Here is a 27,497-nt window from a genome sequence, read left to right as displayed (position 1 = left end):
ACAACTGCATTAAAATATACTTCATAAAACCACATCTCAATCTGCTATAAGATGAGGAAGGAATGAGTAAGGGGGGTACACTAACTTTGAAAGGCTGATTGATTCTCCAATATGCATTTCCTTAATCACAACTTGTATATTGTTTATGATCAGCAATTTTTAATCTAACCAGATCCAATTTATAGCTACCAACAAGTAGAAGGAAATAAGATTCTAGGATCATATTTTGGTTTTTAGTTGGAGGGTCAAAGATGTCCTGAAAGGGGAAGGTGAACAGCCAGAGGTCATGGTATATTTTGGTACTATCACATAGATAGGAGAAAGGATGAAGTTCTGCTGCAGAAGTTTAGAGAGGTGGGTAGCCATATAAAAAGCAGCTCATCAACGGCTGTATTTGTTGGATTGCTTCCAGTGCCTCAAGGTAATTGAGTAAAGGAGTAGAAGAATACGTGAGTGTATGACAGAAGGACGGTGTGCCTAGTCAGTCTGGGGTTAGTTGCTTGAGAGCTTCCACAGGGGGATTATTAGGGGTCAGTCATGATTGAGCCTCTTTCTTGAATGTAAATTGCACTGAAGGGAAACTCAACCAGCAAAACATGCTCATCAACACATTTCGAGTCGTTGCCTTTGGGTCAAAGGTTGGGAGATGACGTTTGTTTCCCAAAAAGTGGAAATAATCCTCCTTGATGGAATGAAATAGAGAGAGTGGTAAATTTCTGATGGAAAACTGAAAGGGCAAGATCCAAGTAACTGGAAGCTGGATCCCATTTCATAAGAGTAATTGCATTCTATAGTGAAATTTCTAGGTAAGTGTTATTTTATATGGACACTCTATAATTGGTCATAATTCCCTGTCTTGAGGATATTAGCATGTTTAACTGAGTGACATTTTGTCATAATAATTTTCTCAGCAGTGCTTCTTGAGATACTGATAGGCAGCTCCAACTGTGCCTGTATCATAGCGCATTTGAAAAAGAAAGGCATTAGTTTCAACTTGACACATGATGGGTTCATTTAAGCTATTTAGAGGTTGTCAACCATAGTAATAAAACGCAGCTCCAAGCAGATTTTAATAAAATGGCTCCCATGGTTTAAAAAGTAAGTGTTTTTATTCCATTCCTTCAAACAGTAGTGGAAATTAGCTAGCTAACGGTAGTCTGTTTTGGGTTGGGTTTTCGGCTCTGCTGTGGGCGGAGTTGAATGTTGTTTCAAATCTGGTTGGCTTTCAGAAAGTGTCTCATTTTCCCTGGAGATCTGTGAAACAGATTTACAACTGAGTGATGGCTTTTCGCCAAAGCTAATACATGCTCTGTTAAAAGATCTTTGTGCAGCTTTGGTCAGGAAAATGCAGGGTAGTTGTAAGGGGAACAGTTTATTATTTTCCCCATTAAAAAAAATCAATTAAACTTCAATCTATTTGCTACAGAATCAGCTCCTGCCAAAGAGCCTTATTAGGTCTTCCATTAATTAACCTCTGAACTGTTCAACAGATTTCGGACAGTTAAGTATTTGGGTAGAAAAATCCCTACTGCAGTCACTTGCGAGCTGCTATGATAGGAGAGTCCCCTCATGTGTTGTACTCTACCTGTGAGTGTTGTCTTTTTGTTAAAACCAGATGCAGCAATAAGCTTTCAAAACTGCCCTAAGTATCAGTCATTTATGTACTTAATCATGAGTAATAAACTGAATAGTTCAGATGAATATTAAGTTCAGTGTTTTTACTCTTGAAACAATATAAATGATTCAAGAATATTCTCAAAAAATATTTGCCTGCTTGTGCATGTTTTTCAGAGATAGTAAGACACCACTGAATTTCAAAGAACTGTATTCATCTTCCACTGCAGGCAGTTTTGCGTCAGCCTTATTCAGATCCCTGTATATTTTTTTTGTCATTCAGCAGGAAATTAGGAAATGAGCACAGAATTCGATTACTGCACTTCTGGCAGTTGCTGAGGTTAGGCTAGATTCTCGTCTGAGTTGTTTGCATAGAACTGAGCAGTGCGGGAGTTTCTCGTCAGGGCTCTGCCACGAAAGACATTGGCCTGGCTTCAAGCAGTACTGGGGCATGCTTTGGAGTCTGCCCAGGAAGTGCACTGAAAGGGGAGTTTGTTTTAGAATGCGACCTGTGTCTTTATATCTCCCTGCTCTTTGCGTAGTGCTCAAGTAAAAGCTGATGTAACCCCGCAGCTGAGCAAGCTGAGAGTATTTCCAACCTACTTTTGATTAACTAACTGTCTCTTAACAAATCCAAAGAAGATTTTTTTTTAAATTTTAAATGGCTTCAACATTCATGTGTGGAATGGAAGATCTGCTGTTTAGTGGCAGTCGATTTCTGTGGACACTGACAATAACAACTTTGAGGAGGTGGTACACTGAGAGGCTGCGAGCCTGTCAGCAAATGCTAAGGACTTGGTGTGGACTACGTGATGTTTACCAGGTAAAGTAATTGTCCACATTCCAGCGTGTGTAAATGTACTGTATGTTCAGATTATTAGCAAGACTTGTGGTATGTTAAACTGACTTTCTTTCACTGCAATGTGGATCTTGTGATGCTAATATTTTCTGAATTATTTGTCTGCTAATGAAGTTGCACTGGAAGCTCATGTAACAACGATCACATTTCTCACAAAGTATTTTTCTCTTCTTGCAAAGGATTGATCATAATTATCTAGTCTTCCCTTCAGTTGCCACGTTATTTTAAAAAAAATTGTGTATGCAAATGGCATAAAAGGAGCATGCAATTGAGTGATAGTTACAGGCAGGAGACAAAGAAAAATCATTTGGAACATCCAGTATCTTTAAAAGCCAATCTATCTCATGACATTTTGTTAATAATAATTTTAACATGTGTTTAAATGTGAGTGATGTTAATAGGAGACCCAAATTTTAAATGTTACTCTGTGAAGACCTTGATATAGAGGTGATGATTTGTACAAGTTGTAATGGAATAATAAAGACAACCCTGATTTGTTTCCCTAGGATCCGCTTACCAAAGTCTGCTCTCAGTTTTACATTTGAACTTGGGCTACTGAGGGAAAACTAATTATTGTTGTAGTGTTACTGATAGGCTTGTTAGTATCAGGATCACCACGGAAGGGGAAAAGGAGGAAATTATTCAGCAAAGATCAAGATGGTGAGCATGCTTTTTTTAAAAAAAAAGTAGGAGACCGAAAACAAACAACCTTTTCCACTTCCTTGTCTAGGGAATGATGAGCAACACACAAAGATCCAATAGAGGGAAAGAGATTTCATTTTGAAAAGGTGATAAATAACAAATCACAGTAATGAATATTTACAACCTTTTAAACTTTCTTGACCTCTTAATCCCTCTCTTTCCTCACACTGGGGAAAGTGCTGTGGGGCTCGCCGTCTCTCCTAAGTGCTGATTCTTCATCTGTAATTGTTGATCAGGAATATGTGCAAGGTACTTGGGAGGAATCCCATCTACATCAGTTGTTTTTAGTCGCCTGCTTGGATTGCTGGATCATGGTCAGGAGTATAAACCTTGAAAGCGCTTCGCCTTTCATACGGGTCTACTGACGGAGGTTCACTGAATTACATCTTGGGCTGCCCAAGCTGTATGCCCCAGAATTGCACTGTCCGATGTGCAGAGGCATCATTTTTGCTAATCTGTCATCAACAATCTCTCCTTGTACGCAAGACATCCTGTAGAACTTTTGAAAGGGAATATGGTCTTCAGTTCTATCATAAACTGCCTGGCACCTCCAAGAAGCCTTGCCAACTCAGTGCTATTTTTTTTTCAGGTTTTGGTTCATAATTTTATTGTAGAAAAATATCAAATCATGCAGTAAATTATTCAAAAGAGTAGTTTGTAATTGTATACATTTTGTATGTGTATGGTAACTTATCTTTGTGGCCAGCAAAATGTATCCCACAGAGGTGTTACCAATATAATTGCAGTCAACCCATGTACTTCATGAGATGCCAAAGGCTTTTTAGTTGCAATGCCCAAAGGTCACACGTAATCCCACCTCTTTTCCAGTAAGAAGATCAGATATCACAGGAGTCTGAATTTTATCATTACCATTGTATTTCTTTCCTCTGTGGGTGAGGGGGTCAGGGATTGTTATTGTTGCTGCTTATTTCTCCGAGTGAGGGAGTTGGGGGTTGTTAATGATGCTCTGTTTCTACGGGTGGGGATTGTTACTGTTGCTAATTTTTTCCTGTAGGGTTGGGGATTTTTGATTTTATTGTCACGGTTTTTTTCAGCGGGGGGGGGTGGGGATTTTGGAGTCTGAGTTTTGTTTCTTTGTCATGTTGAGGGGGGGGAGGGAATTCATGTCTTTCCCTCTAACTCCATGGTCTCTCTGTATTTCATGGCTGTTTGGAGAAGACAAATATCAGAGTTGTATTGTACATGTATACTTTGACAATAAAATGAACCTTTGAACCAATAGATGCAGGGTATTTTACTAACTGCATATAGTGATACAACACGAAAAATTGAGCACCATTCAGAGGCAGGGATTCTGTATTGCTGAGGTAGAGTAGGGAAGTACAAAGCCAACAAATAAATAATAAACATGGAAGATTCTATAGATGCCGGAATCCCAAGCAATGAACACAAAATGCTGGAGGAACTCAGCAGGTCAGGCAGCATCCATGGAAACAAATAAACGGTTGACGTTTCAGGGTGAGACCCCCGCATCAGGACTGAAAAAGGAGGGGGGAAGAAGGTTTGGGGGGCCAGTGGAAGGGGGTACAAGCTAGAAGGTGATATAGGGTTGGGGAGGGGGGATGTTGGAATTGGAACAGGGATTGGAATTAAGATGTTTGGCTACTGAGAAATCCTTTTCGCAAATTGAGCAAAGGTGCTCGACAAAGCAGTCCTGCAAGTTACGTTGAGTCTCACCAATGTAGAGGAGGCTGCATTGGGAGCACCGGATACAGTAGATGACCCCAACAGATTAGCAGATGAAGTGTTGCCTCACCTGGTAGGGGACTGTTTGGGGCCTGAATGGAGCTGAGAGAGGAGGTGAATGGGCAGGTGTAGCACTCCAGCTTACAGGGATAAGTGCCAGGATTAATGATAAGGGATGAATGGACAAAGGTACACATCCTACCAATCAACTCTGCTCTCCCTGGAGTCATTTGATGCTATTTCTTACAATTGCTCTTTCAGTCATTCTCCACAGAAAGGTCTTGCACATGAAGGTACCATTTGTCCACTTGTGGAGAAAGTCAGGAGGCCGTAGCTAGTGGGAAACTTGTTAAGGAAAGGGAACAGGGTTGCCATCATTCAGGGTGGACAATGACCATCTCCAACAAGAAGGTATCTCATCACCTCCACCGCCCATTAAGTGACTTTGGCTTTGCTAAGTTTGTTGGCATCAACCACATAGCTGGACCAGCCACACAAAAGGCTACAGCAGCAGGCCCAAGACTTGGCACACTGTAGAGCACCTCCTGCCACCCCAGATTCTGTCCACATTTGCAAGTCACCAGTTGGAGATGGAATATCGTCCAGTACACTGGATGAGTGAACCTCAAAACACAACATCCTTCTCAAAGTCAATTAGGGATATGCAATAAAAGCTAGTCTTGCCAGTATTAGTATGTTTCATTATACTAAATAATGATTGAACAAAGGTTGGTTGTGAATCCCACACAAAACACATTTGAGCCCCTACATGTCTGAAAGATAGTTAGCCTTTTACAACTAACACAGAAGGAAATCTAAATTCTCCATGTAAGGTGTGCATCCATCATGGGCCCAACACGTCGACAGTCACAGAGGGCTTTAGCGGTCTGAGGAGAATGGGGATGTACCAAAGGCTCTGGCAAATTTCTGCAGAAGTAATGTTGAGAGTATTCTGACTGGCTATAACAATGTCTGGTATGGAAGCTCCAAAGCACATGACTGGGGGAGAAGAAAAGATCCAGAGTTTCATAAACTTAGCAGGCTTCATCACAGGCACAATAGTCCCCACCACTGAGGCAATCTTCAAAAGCCAGTACCTTAAGATGATGGTGTCTATTATTAAGGATCCTCACCACCCATGACATGCCCTCTTCTCATTAATATGATCAGAGAGAAGGATCAGGGACCTGAGAACCCTTACTCAACATTTTAGGAACTATATCTTCCCTCCATCAGATTTCTGAATGGACCACAAACACTACCCTGCTTTTTTTTCCCCACACTACTTTTTTTTTGTGGCTTGTAGTTTTACATTGTACTGCTGCCACAAACAACATAATTTTACATGTTAGTGATAGTAAACCTGATTCTGATTTTGATTCTGACTGACTTGTGCCATTCATTGGCTAGAGGATGCAGTTAGCATCAAGTTGTAGAGTGCACAGTGGATGATGTCATTTGGCACAGAAGATGCAGAACACATTTTTTTTTAAGCAACACACACACAAAATGCTGGTAGAACACAGCAGGCCAGGCAACATCTATAGGAAGAAGCACTGTCGACGTTTCGGGCCGAGACCCTTCGTCAGGACTAACTGAAAGGAAAGGTAGTAAGAGATTTGAAAGTAGGAGGGGGAAGGGGAAATCCGAAATGATAAGAGAAGACCAGAGGGGGTGGAGTGAAGCTGAGAGCTGGAAAGGTGATCAGCAAAAGCGATACACAGCTGGAGAAGGGAAAGGATCATGGGACGGGAGGCCTAGGGAGAAAGAAAGGGGGAGGGGAGCACCAGAGGGAGATGGAGAACAGGCAGAGTGATGGGCAGAAAGAAAAAAAAAGGGGAGGGGGAATAATTCAGGGCTGGGGTAAGAAGGGGAGGAGGGGCATTAATGGAAGTTAGAGAAGTCAATGTTCATGCCATCAAGTTGGAGGCTACCCAGCCGGTATATAAGGTGTTGTTCCTTCAACCTGAGTGTGGCTTCATCTTGACAGTAGAGGAGGCCATATATAGACATATCAGAAAGGGATTTTTTTTTAACGTTGGCAACCCATGTTCAGAGGACTGTTGTTAAATCAAAATCCTTCACTTTGCACACACCAACATTGTATTCTGCAGAAGAGTGCCTCACCAGTTATTTAGGGCTTCCAAATCAACTGAAATGATTAGGAATGGAGACAATTTGCATGACTTCTCCCAGAGGTTTAAGGTGGATTAGTGGTGTGATATTGATGGACCACAAAGATGGCAGCATAATCAGTCCAGTTAACAAACTGGACTGTTGATGGCTAAAGGTTACAGTTGGAAAATAAGGGCTACTGTGTAGTAGACAGTGATGGACGCAAGCAGTGAATTATCGACACTGAAGTCTTGGTGGGAGATGATCATTGAAGAAAGGAGCTGCAATATGATTTTCCATTCACAAATTCATTGCTGCAGCTTGTTTAATGAATTTGTCAGAGCAGAAAATGTGAGCACAGAAACCTGATTGCATCCTAATATGCACGTGACCTCCTAACTTTACTCTATAATTCAACTCCAAATCTCACTGAAGCACTTTTATCTTCCTTTCTATGAAAATATTCCACACATCCCCAATCACCATAGCCATTCAAACACATCTTTGTGCAACATTATATTTCTAACTTGTTGCCTCCATTAACTGATCTTCTGTATCCTCCTTTGCAATGGCTGGCATCACTCTCAGTCAGCGCTCTTGTAGGCTGCACAAAAAGAAGAGATCCCAGTGTACAAGGTGGTGATGAGACGTGGGTTGTTTGAGCCCTGTTCAGCTAGGTAAAAGAACAGCCCTGCAGGGGCGAATGGCAATTACTAATGGATATAAAACAGGGCATATGAATTTGAGGTGGTTATTCCAGCTGAACTGTGCATTTGTGCAGAGAGATTGGAGGAGTCATTTGACATAACCCAGGGAAACATTTGCAATGCCTCCAAGGGTAGAACAACGATCGCCTGCATGAAATGATAAACTTGCCTCACTGAGACCATGCCCCAAGAAAGGCAGATGTTGTAGGATGAAACACATCCGTAGCATCATCTGTTCAAGTAAGTGATCCACAGCAAAATTCTCATAACTCACTGTGCAGATGACGCAATGCACGATAGCACCCCCCCCCCCCGCGACACACAGTAACACCCCCCTCGACTCAAGCAGCTTAACTAGTCACGAGAGTAGTTTCCTCTGCTGATGTCACGACGGTTGTGCAGGGAGGAGGAATGGAGAATCAGAGTTCTCTAAAGGAATGGATGTCTTGCAAAACTTGAGAGGATTAAATTTTCAAACCTTTGAATTAGGATACAAATGAGTGTGGACACAAGTTACTAGTCTGAAGTATGTTTGATTTGTGACTAGAAGGTGATTTTTTTTTTAACTTCTGTGATGTGTTAGACCATGAACCCACTGTAATGGAATGTGGATGAACTGTCTGCAGCCGTATATGCAAGTGGCTGTGTTGGCCTAAGAGGTTGAAGTAGAGGGTGATTTTTGGTTTGTAAGGAGCGTGGATTCCTGGAGGCTGAACGGCCCTCTTGATCATGCTGGCTGCCATTGCTGTGGTCTCAATGAGTGCCCACTTCAGACCCAACCTGCTTCTTTATCACCCCTTCCCCCCAGAACAGCATACAGCTCCTCTCCTCTCATCATTATAAATCTCCTCTCCCCCAGCTTCATCTCACAATTCCTCTTCTCTCTAATCACTGCCGACCCCGCCTCCATCTGTCCAAGTTGCATATAGAACCTCTCCTTTCTGCTCCATAATATGACAAATAGGACAACATGCTGTTACCAATCTGGAGACCCTATCTGTTTTGAAGAGTACATCCAGATTGATTAAGTTAACAGAGCTGCATCTTTAGATTTATTGGAGCTTGCCTGATCAATTTTGTGGAAATAGGTGGCTTTGGTTTCAACTGCTCCAGGGACTGATTGCATTGATTCCTCAATGAAGTCATCAGTAGTGCCTGTGTCCCCCCAAAGCCTGCATGAATAACCACGGGAAGTAATTGTTGGAGCTGCTCTGGAATTTTGCTCACATTAGTAGAAATGGAGAAATTTCAAAGTTGTTTGGGTGATCTGAGAGATTCTTGAAAGTATGATATAATTACAATTGCATTTGTATGTCAATTGACCACTTTGATGTTGAAGTTGATACTATTGTGTAGTGTGGAAAACATTGCTGCAAAACTTGCATATACCCAGTGGAGTCTGGTAGGAATCCCAAGGAGTCCAAGTTGAGAGTCTGGAGTCTCTATCACAATAAGTATACCCAGCAAGCAAATCTCTCTGTGAAACATCAACCCCAATACTGATGACAGCTAAGAAACTCTGCATCTGACTGGTTATTCAGATTAGGACCTCCTAAATGTTAATGATCTTATCTTTCCTGTGCAGACTTAAGCTGTTCTTCAACCTCTTGATGTGTCCATCCCTTGGATTCTCCAGTTTAATTGCATGAGCAACACACATTATGATGTGACAATGGGCAGCTGTTAAATTCTGTGCCCAAGAGAACCAGCCTAGGTGTTTGCAACATTTACAAAGCTGGCCCAAGTTCTCCAAAACCTTTCTCAAAGGATCCAAAAGAACCATTGCAACGATGGTGGCCAAAGCCTTTCGTGGAACTACAACACACACACAATGCGTGTGGAACACAGCAGGCCAGGCAGCATCTATAGGGAGAAGCGCTGTCGACGTTTCAGGCCGAGGCCTGACGAAAAGTCTTGGACCGAAACGTCGACAGCGCTTCTCCCTATAGATGTTGCCTGGCCTGCTGTATTCCACCAGCATTTTGTGTGTGTTGTTGTTTGAATTTCCAGCATCTGCAGATTTCCTCGTGTTTGCTCTTTCATGGAACTGCTCAGTAAGTAAATAGGTGTCCACTCCTCAGCTTGTATCCAACACATAGCAGTTCGATAGTTCCAGATACTTTGAGAAACTCATGCTCTATTAAATTTCAAGCTGCTGTTGCCATTGAATTTACTGACTTTAACTTGACACAAACTGAGCACAAAAGTTTAGTTCGTCCTGCCACCCTTTGTCAGCCAACAGAGTATATGTGAGCAAAAATCCTGCTCATTTGACTCAGCATCTGATATAGATACTATCACAGCTATGCAGAAATGTTGGAGCAATCCCTGACAGAAATGAAATTCCAATTGAACACTAAAAATGCATTTAACTTTGACTCAGTGCACCTATCATTGCAAGTTCAAAAGCAGAGGCATTAATTCCTCAAAGCATTATACTTAGACTTAAAATAAAAGCTTTTCTTGTAACAATCAAAGTGTACGTTCATGAATAATAGCCACCTCATTCCAAAGCAGTCTAGCTGTTCCAAAAGCTCTTGATTTGCCAAAGTCTTGGATCCAGCAGTATAACTACATGTGCAACAGATGTTATAATGTGACAGACAGCTGTCAAACACATTGTTGTGACCTGCATTCTAATTATCTTCAGTATTTTCCTTGTTACTACTCATCAGATGCAAAAGTAAGAGGAGCTATTATAAGCAATTCTTGGTATTGGAGATCACTCTAAGTGACTGTGCATTTTTATTTACAATACTACTAATTTTATAACTTTTAATGACTTCCCTGATGTCCATTTTCATATTCACAAGATTCCACCATGATCTACTAATTTTCCTTGCTCCATAAGCCGGCTGTAAGGCATCATTAATACTTTCTGCATTCCCTTTTTTCTGTGCACACAAAATATCTGTTACTTCCTAATTTTTTTCTTCTGGGCCTTGGAGATAGACTATGAGAGACATAGACAGCAATGCAGTCACTTCTAGATTGGATTTCAGAAGTGAAAAATTGGAAACTTGCTCCTCTTCCTCCCCATCTAAAATAAGTAATGTCCAAAATAACCCATAAATAATGGGCTCTGTTTTCCTGAGAGTAAATCCAATTTTATTCTCATTATTAATTCAGCAACAACTATTGGAAAATACAGATTGTTAGAAAAAGCAGTACCTTTATAAATAATAAAACTACTGGTACTGAGCAGATGTTCTGGCACAGTGGAAGCTCTATGTTAATCAGTGTCGTTATAAGAAATAGATCTGCGTGGAAATCATACATCACTTTGTTCTTTGTGATATATCCAAAGTGTAATGGAAATAAGATGCTTAATGCAAATTGACTGAAGTGTGCAATTACTCCCTTGACACCATTCCACTGGAAAACCCGTGTTCACACCAAAATGCACAATGGTACAGCATGAAGCTGGAAGGCACTACCAGGCTTTTAGTGATACTGTGTGGCTCAAGCTACTCATGCTAAATGGAAGGTCATCAACTTCGTGAAAGATGCCCTCTGGCCTGCCCAAAACCTATTGGGTCTGCCAGCGCATCAAGACATCTGTAGAACAGAAGTTCCCAACCTGGGATTCATGGACCCCTTGATTAATGGTATTGGTCCATGGCGTAAAACTGTCAGGAATCTCTGCTGTAGAACAATGGTGCTGACGGCCGCATTCCAGGCTGAGCGATGCACTGAGGTTAGGCGCAGCCACTGCATGGTGTTGCTCGGGTCCCTCCCCTACTGGAGAGGGAGGGGCCGGGCTGTGTGGGGGAAGTCCTCAATTATTACCCATAGTGTACCACCACAGAATCAGGATCAGGTTTATTATCACCGGCATGTGTCGTGAAAATTGTTAACTTTGCAGCAGCTGTTCTATGCAATACATAATATAGAAGGAAAAAGGAAAAAGTAGAGGGGAAGAAGCTGTTCCTGAGTGTGCGCCTTCAGGCTTCTATACCTCTTACCTGATGGTAACAGTGAGAAAAGGCCATGCCCTGGGTGCTGGGGGTCCTTAATAATGAACACCGCCTTTCTGAGTCAACACTCCCTGAAGATGTCCTGGGTGCTTTGTAGGCTAGTACCCAAAATGGAGCCAAATAAATTTATGACCCTCTGCACCTTCTTTCGGTCCTGTGAAGTAGCCCCCCACCCCTTACCAGACAGTGATGCAGCCTGTCAGAATGCTCTCCACAATACATCTATAGAAGTTTTTGACTGTATTTGTTGTGATACCAAATCTCTTCAAACTCTAAATGAAGTATAGTAGCTGTTTTGCCTTCTTTATAGCTGCATTGATATGTCGGACCAGGTTAGGTCCTCAGAGGTGTCGACACCCAGGAACTTGAAGCTGCTCACTCTCTCCACTTCTAGTCCCTCTGTGAGGATTGGTATGTGTTCCTTTGTCTTACCTTTCCTGAAGTCCACAATCAGCTCTTTCGTCTTACTGAAATCCACATGAGTTGCAACAGTGCTATTGGTTTTAAGAAATGTAATATAAAATTACTTAATATATTGTCTATGAATATAAGAATGAAAAGTCATTTCACATTTTATTTTTGTACATGTTTTTGTTAAGAATGAAGTTTATTTTGTTTTTAAAAAATGCTGGAAATTAAAAGATGGGGGAACGTTGTTGGTGGCTTGGGTTAAGGTCGTGCTGGTGGATGTGGTCAAGAAGGATGGATATGAGAGGATGCCAGCAGTCAGGATTGTTTGAATTGTGTGGGGTCGGTAGAGCTGAGTGGGGGAGGGGGATGTGGTTGCTGCTGGGTGAAGGTTGCAAGCTGGCTGAGTAAATATCAGTTGCTCTGAGAAAGGATGCTGGAAGTTAAATCGGGTAGGTCCCTACTTTGGGGAAATGCACTGATAGGACTCTAATGCCCAGTCTTGCACCTGCTCAGCAAGATCCCTTTTGAAGAGAAGAGATTGACAGATGCTGCGACTGCAGTCAACAGCACAGGTATGTGCATGCAGCATTGTAATCCCAGATGCGGCACCTAGGTCCTCTATATGTTAACATGTTGTAGTTTAGACAACAGGGCATGGAACGACACAATCCAACTTCTAGGCAACAGTACATCTGCACCATTTACTGGAATTTGACTACTTAACTTTTTATGATGGCTAACTTTAACCATTATCATTTGGAACATACTGCCAAGTATACTTGTAAAAGATTACTGCCACAAATAATAAATGGTATGCATATTTCTGATTTTCTGCAACTGTGTCATTTCCTGGCAAATCTGCTACAGAAGCACTCAGTGGCAAAATGTAAATTGGCCCTAGGTGTTGGAAATTTGGGGCCTTTTTGAAGTTTAGCACCTTTCTTCTTGCCTGCATATAGTTTCAAAATTTGCACCAAATTTTCATCTTCAAGAATCTCAGTTGGCCGCATTTTGTTGTGTACTGTGCAGTGGGCCTACCAAACCAAGAGGCATTTGACTCCAAAGGAATAATAAAAGCATCTGTTGCCTTGATTTCCAGTGTTCTCTTAGGGATAAGTTAATTTGATTCCCAATGGTTTTGGCCAATATTTGTAATGTAGTGGTTGATTAAATTGAATCTTTATTCTAATTTTTATGTATGCATGACTGCATGCATGAGGATCATTGTGCTGCTCATATTAATGCAATAAATATACTTGGCTCAGGAAGCTTCAAAGCGCATGTGTCACTGATTAGCAGGCCCTGATGCAGGGCTCTTTGATCTGCTGCATAAAACACTGTGTTGAACCTGAATGCTGCCCAAGCCTTTGAAAGGGATCAATGTGTCATGTTAGTAAATGAATGCAGCCAGACCAGGGGTTGCATCACAGATTTCTCTTGGTTTATAATTTATCATGTCGCATTAGTTCAGCTTTGTCAACATGCTCGGTTACATTTCCAATCACATTAGATCAGCTATGATTGTCTTGACAGCTGGACATTTACAAATTGTGCACAAATTCCAATAAATTTCTCTTATTTTTCAAATAAAGCATTTATTTAGAAGTGAGATCAGATTTAACAAATATTACCTCCAGTTATCAGGTTTAAGGCCATCATAGCTAACATTTTTTATTTTTTAAAATACATATGAACTTCAGTGTAATGTCCTTTGTTATGTGTGGGGGGGGGGGGGGTTCAGATGCAAGTATAAACATATATCTCAAGATTGAAATTAGATACAGTGCTAGTTTCACTTACAATGCAGGTATTGACTTTTCCCCAATACTTGTGTTATATTGACTTTGAGCTGCATGTGACTTAATTATTCCTTAAATGCCTGTATTAAACATCAGACAACTTTATTGTAAGATGCATTTGATACCAATTTCACATTAAGGATCAGTAAGGCTTCATTTTCCTAGCACTTAATACCAGTAGAACAATAACTTTGATCTAATATTTCATAATAAAGTTATGATCTCCTGTGTTAAATATAATAGTGTAATGATTCATGACACATTGTAAAATTACACATTTTTCCAAATGGAGCAGATGTAACCATGGACTGGCCTCTAATTTATACCACTAAAACTTTGGGAAACAATTAAGAGGTGATAGTGTTCAACCAGTTAAGGTTCAGTGCAGGAACTTGAGATTATATAAGAAATGTTTTTACTATATCAGCTGTCGTTGGCTAGGTTATTAAATCTTGAGACTGCAATTTCCAGTCTCAGATCTTCCCTTTACAGTTCTCTTTTTAATACAATTTAATACAGAAGCAAGTTTGGATGAAATAAAATGCATCCCTGATTCACCTATGTGAGACAAAGTGAACTAATCACTTTCTGAATATTTGTCAAACAATGATTCTGGTGTATCAATCTCACATCTGGTTATCAGAAAATGGGGAAAAAAAGCGCCTAATTTTTGCTTTAAGCACTAAAGTAACATCACAAGGGCTTCATTGTCTTTATACTCACCTAGGCTAACTCGAATGGGGCAGCCATTTCATGCCAGGTAAATGCAGAGTGAATGTAGCAAGTAACTGTTAATATCTTGTCGATGAACAGTGCCATAGAGGATATATGTAGTTAAGCAGATAGTTAAATGGAGGGGAAATGAAAGATAGGATTGAGAAAGAAAATGCTAAAATAAATATATTCTTTTAAATTGAAATATGAAAGGTTGCATCTTCGCACGTGGGAATTTATATCTGGTGCTGGTTATCTGTCACACTGGGATATGTATCTTCCACCTCAGAAGCTAACAGTAGTGTGATGTTAAGTGTTCGGTCACTTTTTATATGTGTGCAGAACTACAATCCTGTCATAGCTCAGTAAATCTTTAGTTGTCACATTAAATCTATTCAATAACTATATACACTTACTGTAATTGATTTATTTTTTCTGTATTATGATGTATTGCATTGGACTGCTGCTACTAAGTTAACAAATTTCACAACATATGCCAGTGATAATAAACCTGATTCTGATCCTTGTGAAAGCTTAGGCTTTGAGTTACTACATTCATCCAGACCAGAGCATAGTTTTAAATTAAATCTGGATTAGTGGATATGCAAACATGCTTGGGATTCATTTGCATTTGATAAATTTTGCTGATGGAGTAACTTCCATTATCTTCAAACGTCGTATGCTCAGTGGCTTGTCAAATAGCTTTCCAAATTATGGCCATGAAAATTTATTCTGATTTTCAGACAAAGTTGAATTGCCACATTGTGGTGAACTATGTGCCTGTCGGGACACGCCCCTGCTGACTGCTCCTGTGGCTCCTCCCACAGGCCCCTGTATAAAGGAGACCTGCGGCCTGAAGATCGGCCTCAGTCTCCAGGACCTTGTATGATAGACACTCACTCCTGGTTCCTTCTTCCAGTCAATAAAAGCCGATATCTCGCCTACGTCTCAGTGTGAGTTATTGATGGTGCATCAATTTTATTGACTGGAAGTTTTAAAACATGGAACCCGTTTTGCGTCCGGACCGGTTGGATTTGGACCCTCAAGACCCTGACGCAGCTCTCGCTTTTGAACACTGGCTTGCATGCTTCCAATCGTACTTGGCGGAGCTTCGTGCGACTGAACCCGCTGTTATGCACAGAATCCTACTCTCGAGGGTCTCCTCCAAAGTTTACTCCTTTATCCGGGACCTGCCGACCTACGAAGGGGCACTGGACGCCCTCAAACGACAGTACCTGCGGCCGGTGAACACCGTCTACGCAAGACATCGCTTAGCTACCCGGCAACAGCGGCCTGGCGAATCGTGCGCTGAGTTTCTCCGAGCACTACAGACACTCGTCCGAGCTTGTGACTGCAAGACGCTCATGGCAGAACAGCATGCGGAGCTGCTGGTGCGAGACGCCTTTGTGACGGGACTGAGGTCAGTGTACATGCGCCAGCGGCTGCTGGAGAACTCGGATCTTACCTTAAGCTCGGCGATAGAGAAGGCCAACGCTCTAGAAGCTGCGCGGCATAACGCCGACGCTGTCCAGTCGCGCGATTCCCCGCCGGTTTCGTGGACGCCTCAGACCCCGCCACCGCTGGCTCCCGGGAGCGAATTCGCCAACGCCGCCGCCAGTCGCGATTCCACGAGCTCCCCGACCCAGACCACGGCTGTGGCCCGTAAGAAACTCGTGCCTTGTTATTTCTGTGGCCAAAAGAAACATCCTCGACAACGCTGTCCAGCGCGAGAAGCGACCTGCTCCAGCTGCGGAAAGCGGGGCCACTTCGCCAAGGTCTGTAAGTCTCAACCTCGAGCGGAGTGCAGCGCTGCGGGTGAAACGTGGGGGCCGCCATCTTGCATGCCAGGATGTGGGCGGCCATCTTTGTCGACGTCAGCACGCCCCGCCCCCGATCCTCGGATGCTGACCGGGTACCCCGGATGTGAGCGGCCATCTTTGTCGGCGTCAGCATGCCCCGCCCCCGACCCTCCGATGCTGACCGGGTACCCCGACGGCGATCCAACTCTGGCCACTGTGACTCTCGACCAAAGCGCCCCACACCAGCTTGCAAGATCCATGATGGACATCCAGGTGGAGGGGCATTGGACTGGATGCCTGTTTGACACGGGCAGCACTGGGAGTTTTATTCACCCGGACACAGTGCAACGCTGCGGACTTGCAACGCGGCCGGTCAGTCGGAGGTTCCATTTGGCCTCTGGGTCGCAGTCCGCAGACATCCGGGCGGGTTGTGTAGCGACTTTGGTGGTGCAAGGCACAATATATCGGGACTTTGAACTGCTGGTCATGCCTAATCTGTGTGCACCTGTGCTATTGGGGCTGGACTTCCAGAGCCATCTCGAAAGTGTGACTATGGTATACGACGGGCCCCTCCCACCACTCACTGTCAAGAATCCTCAGTTTTGTGGGACTTCTTCACATACCCCGCTACTGACCACACACACACACGGACACACACATCCCATCCAGAACCAGGCCAACAGCTGCGCTACCGACACTTGCAGCCTCTCCACTCTCAAGATCCCTCCCCCACCGCTGTTCGCCAACCTGACCCCCGACTGTAAACCTGTGGCAACCAAAAGCAGGAGGTACAGCGCGGGGGACCGGGCCTTCATTTGGTCGGAGGTGCAGCGGCTGCTCAGGGAGGGGATCATTGAGCCGAGCACAAGCCCTTGGAGGGCCCAGGTGGTTGTTGTTCGGACTGGGCAGAAAAATAGGATGGTGGTGGACTATAGTCAAACCATCAATAGGTTTACGCAGCTTGACGCATACCCCCTACCCCGCATCGCGGATATGGTCAACCAGATTGCTCAGTATAAGGTGTACTCGACAATAGATCTGAAATCCGCTTATCACCAGCTCCCCATCTGCCCAGAGGACCGCCCCTACACCGCCTTCGAGGCGGGCGGCCGGCTCTATCACTTCCTGCGCGTCCCTTTCGGTGTCACGAATGGTGTCTCTGTCTTCCAGAGGGAAATGACCGGATGGTGGACCAGTACCAACTGCAGGCCACATTTCCCTATCTGGATAACATCACCATCTGTGGTCATGACAGGCCAGATCACGACGCCAACCTCCAACGGTTTCTCCAAGTGGCCGCAGCTCTGAACCTTACTTATAACAGGGACAAGTGTGTTTTTGGTACCACCCGCCTTGCTATACTTGGGTATGTCGTGGAAAACGGGGTTATTGGGCCTGATCCCGAACGTATGCGCCCCCTGTTAGAGCTCCCTCTTCCCACCACTCTCAAGGCCCTCAGACGGTGCCTGGGGTTTTTTTCCTATTACGCCCAATGGGTCCCCCATTACGCAGACAAGGCTCGCCCCCTGGTCAAGTCTACCTCGTTTCCCCTCTCTGCTGAGGCCTGCGCGGCCTTCAACTGCATTAAAGCGGACATTGCCAAAGCTACGATGCATGCAGTGGACGAGACCGCTCCCTTCCAAGTGGAGTGTGATGCCTCCGATTTCGCTCTGGCTGCTACCCTTAATCAGGAAGGCAGACCAGTAGCATTCTTTTCTCGCACCCTCCAAGGCTCTGAAATTCGGCACTCCGCGGTGGAGAAAGAAGCCCAGGCCATAGTGGAGGCTGTTAGGCACTGGAGGCACTATCTTGCTGGCAAAAGATTCACTGTGCTGACCGACCAGCGCTCGGTTGCGTTCCTGTTCAGCAACCAACAGCGGGGCAAGATCAAAAATGATAAGATTTTGCGGTGGAGGATAGAACTCTCCACCTACACCTATGATATCCTGTACCGGCCTGGCAGACTCAATGAGCCCCCTGATGCCCTATCCCGGGGAACATGTGCTAGCACACAGCTCGACCAGCTGTACGCCCTTCATGCACAACTTTGCCATCCGGGGGTCACCCGATTTTACCATTTTGTGAAAGCTCGGAACCTGCCGTACTCCCTGGAGGACATCAGGACGATGACCAGGGACTGCCAAATTTGTGCCGAGTGCAAACCGCACTTCTACTGTCCTGACACGGCACAACTTGTCAAGGCCACCCGCCCTTTTGAACGCCTGAGTGTTGACTTTAAGGGCCCCCTTCCCTCCACTGACCGCAATGTCTATTTTCTCAGTGTTATTGACGAGTTCTCACGGTTCCCCTTTGCCATCCCCTGCCCCGACACCACTGCCACGTCCGTCATAAAAGCCCTGCGCCAGCTCTTCACTCTGTTCGGGTATCCCTGCTATATCCACAGTGATAGAGGGTCCTCCTTTATGAGTGAAGAGCTGCGCCAGTACTTGCTAGCTAGGGGCATTGCTACCAGTCGGACCACGAGTTATAATCCCCGGGGTAATGGCCAGGTAGAGCGGGAGAATGCCACAGTGTGGAAGGCCACACTTTTACCCCTCAAGTCCAAAGGGTTGCCGGTCTCTCGATGGCAGGAGGTCCTCCCTGAGGCACTGCACTCTATCCGCTCTCTGTTATGTACGTCCACCAATGCCACCCCTCACGAACGCCTATTCTCTTTTCCCAGGAAGTCTGTCACTGGGACCACCCTACCAGTTTGGCTGACGTCCCCGGGGCCAGTGCTGCTCCGGAAACATGTGAGGAGCAATAAATACTCCCCGCTGGTGGAGAGGGTTCACCTTCTCCATGCGAACCCCCAGTATGCTTACGTGGTCTTACCTGATGGGCGGGAGGACACGGTCTCCATCCGCGACCTGGCACCCGCAGGTGCAGCAGACCACTACCCTGAAGGCTCTCCGGTAACTGTGAACCCTGCACCAGAGGTGACACCGTACTCACCAGGCCCTACACAGACTCCTCACGACACTTGTATACCGGGCGTTTCGTACGCATTTATACCAGGCGCCTCGCACATGCATGAGGGATCACCGGCGCCTAGTGGGCAAGAACACGCGCAACCCCCGTCCCCTGTGCAATCGCCAATGTTGCCGGCACCTATGCGGTCACAGCCGGTGCTACGTAGATCGCAGCGACAGATTCGACCGCCTGATCGGCTTGACTTGTAAGAACCTTCGCTACATGAGGACTTTTTCAAACGAAGGGGGGGTGAATGTGGTGAACTATGTGCCTGTCGGGACACGCCCCTGCTGACTGCTCCTGTGGCTCCTCCCACAGGCCCCTGTATAAAGGAGACCTGCGGCCTGAAGATCGGCCTCAGTCTCCAGGACCTTGTATGATAGACACTCACTCCTGGTTCCTTCTTCCAGTCAATAAAAGCCGATATCTCGCCTACGTCTCAGTGTGAGTTATTGATGGTGCATCACACATTTCCAGTGCATATATTACATAACACATGCAATGGATTTTCATGAAACAAATCAACTCAATTTAAGACATTAGGCATTCAATTTTCAGCCGTTTTGCTGAAACCTTTAACTACATTGCAGGATTGCAGTTACCTAGAAAAAGAATGATTCAAACAGAATTCAATTTGTTCCAACAACCTCTTTAGTTTGCTGTGTCCATGCCTAGCCTGTATTCAGTTATTTACATTACAGATCGAAATGTGATTATAGATTCATGCTGATTCATAGCTGACTCTGAGACCCTTCATCCTTCCCTAACTCATGCGCTCTTTCAATATTGCACTATTGCCTGTGTAGCTTGTTCCTGACATCTGTGGGCTGTATAACTGACTCCAAAAACCAACACAAACTTGCCACTTGCATCCAGCCTGGAAGACGAATATTTCTGGAAGCCACCCCTAAACAAACTGAATGTAGCCAGACCAGGGGTTGCATCACAGATTTCTCTTGGTTTATAATTTATCACGTCGCATTAGTTCAGCTTTGTCAACATGCTCGGTTACATTTCCAATCACATTAGATCAGCTGTGATTGTCTGACAGCTGGACATTTACAGATTGTGCAAATTTTAAAAAGGGCAAAAAACAGAAATAATATATATGTTTTAAAGAGTGAGGTAATGTTCATGGGTTCAATGTACTTTTAGGAATCGGATGGTAGAGGGGGAGAAGCTGTTCCTGAATTGCTGAGTGTGTACCTTCAGGCTTCTGTACCTCCTACCTGATGGTAACAGTGAGAAAAGGGCATGTCCTGAATGATGGTGGGGGGGGGATCCTTAATAATGGAGGTTGCCTTTCTGAGACACCACTCATTGTAGAGATACCACTGTTGTACTACGGAGGCTAGTACCCAAGATGGAGCTGACAAATTTACAACTTTAGTTTCTTTCAGTCCTCTGCAATAGCCCCCCACCCCATACCAGACAGTGATGTAGGCTGTCAGAATGCTCTCATGTTACATCTATTGAAGTTTCTGTTTTAGTTGCCAAACCAGATCTCTTCAAACTCCTAATTAAATATAGCTGCTTGTCTTGCCTTAGTAGCTGCATCAATATGTTGGGACCAGGTTAGATCCTCAGAGATAAGCAACACACACAAAATGCTGGAGGAACTCAGCAGGTCAAGCAGCATCTATGGAAAAGAGTACAGTTAAAGTTTTGAGCCGAGGCCCTTCAGCAGGACAGGTCTTGAATTTTCAGCATCGGCAGATTTTCTCTTGTTTTAGATCCTCAGAGATCTTGACATGTCTTTCAAGTGAAAGATCTACAAATGTTTGTAATTAAGACACTATAATAAGCTTTGATTTCAAATCAGTTTATGTAAAATGGAAGTAAAACTATAAGATGGTGAATACTATAGAGTGGATAAATCCATTGCAGTCTGGCTGGGTTGTGTGCTTGGTTGTATTATGTTGTCTTGGGCAGGTTTTGATTTGTACTCAAGGCAAAACAAAAAAAAATGGAACCTCAGACTTAAATGCTGGTCCATTAGTTTGTTCTGGGCATATTTTTTTCTCTCTCTACACTCAGTTTTGCATAACAACAGGATAAATGTGTAGCCTGAAGTGTAAAGTTGTAAGTAGCCCCTATTTATCAGATTATTTGTTTATGTTGCATAAGAAAAGGAAGCAGGATAGTCTCACTGCAATGCAAAACTGTTTCCCACTACAAATGCAGTAACAGCAGGATCTGCCCTGAAGAACAGGAAAAGTTCATTTTGCTATTAGACATCATAGTTATGGAGGTGGACATAACTAATGTGCCTATCTCAGGGTTACTGTGCCCTAGATCTGCTATTCTTTTTCAATGCTGTCTAAGTTAATTGAGGATCCTGCTTCTATTAAAACTGCAGATTTCTCACCAGCTTCATCCTGAGACTAGTTTCAAAACTTTTCTGAAATGAAAGACTTGGAAGAATTCTAGTTTTAAGCCTTTGTCTGGGAGTGTTATGGTACAACATTGTCACTGGCGCTATTGACAAACTAGTCCAAAGGAACAATGCAGTTCCCATGCTTTTTTTTCATAGGTGGAATAGATAAATCGAGGATAAGTATGCAATTATTCGGCCTGAACAGTAACTAATTTTCCTAAAGCTTTTCGCTGAATTTGATTTACAGCGGTCAAATGTGTAAATTCTACTGAAGAGGTAATAAACCTGTTTCTGATCAAGGAGTCTGCCTGCAGGTGATCAAGTTCTCCGGTGAATCCCAAATCACCAGAAAAGAAGCAAAGCAGGGTATGCATTAAAAGATCATCTGCCGTTGGTGTACTTAACTGCGTTTGCATGGACCTCATTAATAAAGCTGTGCGCATAGTAACTACTTCCTCTGACTTGACCGTGCAACTGCTCTTCAGTAATATTCTGCACTGAGCAATCAGTGAGAAAGGTATGGTTACTCGCTATGATGTGGATAAGAAAGAGGGAAATCAATTTTCAGCACTGTATGGAGCCATTGCAAGGCAAGTGTATTACCATTGATCTGTAAACGTGATAAAAAATGAGTTTTTTTGTCACATGTACGTCGAAACAAACAGTGAAATGCGTCATTTGCATCAATAACTTGCACAGTCTGACAACGTGCTGGGAGCAGCCCACAAGTGCTGCCTTGCTTCCGGTGCCAACCAGATAAATGGGCGTTTAAGTGAATTAATGTAGGATTGTGGGCAAGATTGCAACCAAAATTTTTATATTAAAAGTTCCATAAATAAAAATCAAAGCATGTGCTCAATAAAAATAAATTGCACTCGTTACATTAAAACTTCTTTCCCCAAAATAAAGGTTCATTACAGATGTATGCAAGCACTTGCCTTGTTTTGATTTTAATAAACGCTTGTCAAGGGAAATGTATGCCTTCTGTTCAATCGAAATAGCACTCGTTACAACAGAGCTTTTCAGGGGTTTGGTGCATTAATTTTCAGTTCCATTTAATGTAAATAGTCAATGTTTCAAGTTGAAGAATCTGAATCAGAATGTTTAAATATTGAAGCCTTTCAGCACAACCAAGTCCCATGATACAGATGGCAGTTGCAAATCTGTTATACAAAAACCAGCAATGTAATTAAAATCCTGCACAAATTATTTTAATTAGTTTGGGATTGGTGAGAAATTCCAAAAGGGCTCAAAAGGATTTGGAATAGAAATCAATGCTGTGATTTGATTACTAACTTTTAAATAATTTAGTAAATCTTAATTTTGCTCATTTCAGTCCAAAACTACGGCCCACAACATAGAACTCCAAGAAAGAAGGGTGGAAATTGCATTCAAAGGAAGCGGTTGGAGATATTGGCGTTGGAAGGAATTCAATGCCAATATGTTCACTATTTCCGCCGGAGTTCCTCCAGGCTGTAGATTATGCAATTTACAAGATAGACCACAGGAGTCTTCAAGTTATCTAGAATTTGCTGCCACTGCACTTGATAGGATTAGGGTAACTAGCACAAGTGAATGCTTTGGTCTGCAATGACCCCTCCAAGGAATTCTTCATTCTGACTTTGAAATGTATTGCTGTGACTTCATTGTTATTGGGTCAAAATCCTTCAATTTATTAGATAGATCAAAAAATAGATGCCAGGAATCTAGCATAAAAGCAAAATGTTACAGTTCATTAATCTGATATCCTCATGCCTAAGTGCCTGGCTTGAGCAGAATCTCTTGAGAGCAAACCAAAGCTGACTTTTCTAGACAACGAGAAGTCTTTTATTCAGACCAGCTCTCAACAAAGGATAGTGTGATTTTGGTCTTTGGAAATAATGTGATTTTACTTTGGGGCTGTTGCAACTTGAGCTTTATCTTTGGAGACCTGTAGCTTTTGCTTCAAAGCTTGTGTCAAAAATGAAAATCAGATTCTTCTAGATCTAGACTATAATCTAGATTTTAAAATGACAGATATGCGAAAACAAGTTATTCAGCATTCTGGTTTAAATACCATAAATAGGAGAGAGAAAAAAAACTATTATAGCATTTCCAACTTTGGATACATTTTCAGCATAAGTCACCACTTACCCAATCATTAGTGAAGGTCGACCTTCACTAATCTGGCACCATTGGGACCTGAGGAGTGCCCAATTAGTGAAAATGCCGAATTACAGAAGCATCATATTAAGCAATAGCTAACCACCTGATCATACCTTTAAAATATCATGTATATCAGTACAAGTTAGATAATAATGAAACAGAAATATTAAATGAGTAGCAAGTGATAGTTTAATAAAGTAATATACTGTACAGGCACGGATAAAACAAAAGGTACAGGAATTAACTTGTACAGAAACGTTAAGCACTTCCACTTCTAAAATGAGACGTTTAATATACCTTCAGGCAAAGTTACATGTCTGCAAGTGTGGGGTTGTCAGGGTCATCAAAATCTTCATCTTGCAAAATGAGTGAAGCATCAGGAACTGGTACTGAAACTGGCACAACATTGTACACCTGCTCGAGGCTTAATTTTTCATTGGAGACTAACTTGGCAAACTCGTCAACAAACTCTGCTGCTGCTTCCTTGTCTGCTGAACGTTTTCATCACACACTGCACGAAACTGTAAACCCTGACACTGCTTGAACTGATGAAGCCAGCCTTCACTATAGTCACACTCATAATCTGGACCTAGTTCTTCATGAAACACTTTTGCTTGTCCCTTCACCATATCTCCAGATAGTTCAACACCTTCACTTACACGAAGAACCACGTGGTCAGCACTTTACCTAGTTACGAATTTCTTCCATCTTTCATTGTTTTTCTTACATACATCTGTTTCTTTGACCACTATCAGCAAAAAGTGTAACAGTTTATCTTTCTGTTTCTTTATATCGTACACTGTGGAAGAGCCAATGTGACACTTGCACAAGTTTTTCACTGATACACCACTGTCCAGTTTTTTCAAGAGTTCAACCTTATCTTTAATGGATAATGTGCGGTGTTTTCGCTTCACGGCACAAGGTGCATTTCCTTTACTAACTGGGGCTATAATTGCAGGATAACAGGCAGGAATCGCCTGTCTGTGCTTACGAGAGTGCACCAACACCTGAACAGATCTAGCACAACCAAAACAATGCGCAGCAGATTAGTACGGTGGCCCAGGAAATTTGAAATTACAGTTGCGCGGAAAATTTGAAATCAGTGCCAGATTATCAAAGGAACTGGATTACAGGTAGTCGGATTAGTGAAGGTCAACTGTACTTCCTAATTTCAAAGTGTAAACAAAAGTATTACATGTATTTTAAATTCAATTAATTTTAAAATACATCCACATAAATTATTTATAATCCATTCCTTTGTCTTGATGTGCTGAAAAAATATTACAGGTTTAAAAAAAATCAAATTCCTGGAGATTCTGGACAGTGTGCATAGCTTTGCTTACTCATCTCAGAGACATAGCTTACAAAGAATATAATAAAATAAAAGTTATAAATCTAAAATTGTTTGAGCCAAACACAGATGCAGAATTCAGTGACTTAATTGGTCTACCCTCTGGTTTCAACAGAAATTAAAGTAACAGCACTGGGACACGTGCAAAATGTTGGAGAGACGCAGCAGGCCAGGCAGAATCTATGGAAAAGAGTATAGTCAATCTTTTGGGCTGAGACCCTTCATCAGGACTGGAGAAAAAAAGATGGAGTCAGAGTTGGAAGGTGTGGGAAGGGGAGGAATAAACTCAAGGTGGTAGGTGAAACCCGGAGGGAGGAAAGGCTGAAGTAAAGAGCTAGGAAGTTGATTGGTGAAAGAGATGCAGTGCTGGAGAAGAGGAAATCTGATAGGAGAGGACAGGTCATGGAAAAGAGAAAAGGAGGAAGAACACCAGAGGAAGGTGATGGGCAGGTAAGGAGATAAAATGAGGGGGGGGGGCAACATTACCAGAAGTTAAAGAAATCGATGTTCGTTCCATCCCTTCCCTGCCCCCATCTCTTTACCTGCTGAATTCGTGCAGCAGCTTGGATTTCCAGCATCTGATTTTCCCTCGTCCCTAACGGCAGTGGGGCCTGATTCAGCAAAGATGCAAAGTACATGCCATGGATTACTAGGGTGTGACATTTACACTTGTAAAAGTTGCAATGCATTTCTCATGTAAAGAAATATTTCATGTAACTACATTGAAAACCAACCAGCCTATATATCAAGATCTGGACTTTAAAAGGAAATTATTCCAATATGAAAGAATGCAGAACTCCTTGCTATTTATGCAAGCTATGCAAACTGCCAACAACTGGGTTAAAAGCATAGAGTAAGTATGTAAAAGACTGTGACAAAGCTACTACAGGTTGAAACTGCAGCTCTGCTGTTCTGCGTTTCCCTGGTTGCTGTTCTATCTCACTAACTGTAGCACAATGGAAAGGATTTGCTTCTGAATCCTAATGTATGATATTTGGTAAATAAAGACTAGCCAGTATTGGAGGACAACTGTCCACTTGACCCTGCTGCACTTCGTGTGCCTAGCCCAAATTTTGTGCATGAGAAAGCAATAGTAATGCCTTCTGGCCTTTAATTTGAATGAATAGAATGGGAATTAGTGAGCAAGCTGGTGGAAAGTGATGCAAAGAAAAAGATGAGATGTACAATACCAAGACACACATCAATGTGAAACTGTAAAACAAAAGCATATTTTCCAGAACCAATAGAGCTACGTTGTACTTAAGCAAACATTTTTTTTTCACAATGCCTTGTGATTAGATGACAATCATTTGTTTAGCATTTGTGAAAGCTAATAAATTACTGGGCAATGAACATCCTGACATATTAATCCTTCTCAATTCAGTGGCAGAAATGGTTATCACTGCAAAGAAAATACGGGCAGTAATCTCTTTAAATCTATCAGCAAATAGAGTACATCTATCCATGTTCTTTTGTTTGAGTAGGTTGTAAGCTTGATTTTGTGATGAATGAAAGCTGATAAAGACAATTAAATGCAAACAACAGACCTGGAAGAAATCATTTTCCTTGTGCATTTCAGTGACTTATTTTGAATCACTTATAAAAATGTAATTGGAAATAGAATTCTTGTGCATGTCAGATGCCTCATAACTCTGAAGTTATTTTTAAAGCCTGGTTCTGTGGTAAATCTTAATCATTTGAGAAAGGTTTGCTCATGTACATAAGGAAGACAGTCAGTGCAATGGTGGGAAATGATTGTGATTTGACTGATCATAAAATTAACTTATTAGTTGTGTTTGCACTTAGAAATGGGAAAAGGCAGAAAAATTGGTCAGATTTGTGTACAGGTCATGTGTTGTAGTTATAATATTATGGCATAAATCAAAACATTTGTTTTATTTGACAGGAAAAATGGGGTAATCTTGGGGACAACATTAATCTTTGGGAGTTTGCACTGCTCTGTTACTATTAATGGTGAGGACATGAATGTAGTGAGGACCTACAAGTACCTGGGGGTGCACCTGGATGACAGACTTGAGTGTAACACCAACACTAAGGCTGCCTACTTTTTGAGGAGACTGTCCTTTGGGGTCTGCAGGCCTCTCTGTACCATGTTCTATCAGTCTGTAGTTGCTAGTACAATCTTCTATGTGGTTGTGTGCTGGGGCAATGACATCAACATGGGTGATGCCAAAAGGCTCAATAAACTGATTAGAAAGTCTGGCTGTGTTATAGGAGTCAAACTGG

General features: G+C 42.7%; 1 protein-coding gene and 1 long non-coding RNA gene across 4 annotated transcripts in view; one reads left to right on the top strand and one right to left on the bottom strand.

Annotated features, from left to right (window-relative positions):
- Window positions 1-27,497, top strand: part of frmd4bb (FERM domain containing 4Bb) — a 317,520-nt gene that overhangs the window by 101,046 nt on the left and 188,977 nt on the right. The gene's annotated exons all lie outside the window — the stretch shown is intronic.
- The window catches only part of LOC132377876 (uncharacterized), a 105,116-nt gene that overhangs the window by 70,646 nt on the left and 6,973 nt on the right, over window positions 1-27,497 (bottom strand). For both annotated transcript variants that reach the window (XR_009506823.1, XR_009506822.1), the window contains exon 2: window positions 25,793-25,861. This is a non-coding gene — a long non-coding RNA (uncharacterized LOC132377876). The remainder of the gene's footprint in view (window positions 1-25,792; window positions 25,862-27,497) is intronic.

This window comes from Hypanus sabinus, chromosome 19 (assembly GCF_030144855.1).
Source record: "Hypanus sabinus isolate sHypSab1 chromosome 19, sHypSab1.hap1, whole genome shotgun sequence".
Taxonomy (NCBI): Eukaryota; Metazoa; Chordata; class Chondrichthyes; order Myliobatiformes; family Dasyatidae; genus Hypanus; species Hypanus sabinus.
The sequence above is the reverse complement of the archived record's forward strand: the minus strand, read 5'-3'. Positions and strand labels throughout refer to the sequence as shown.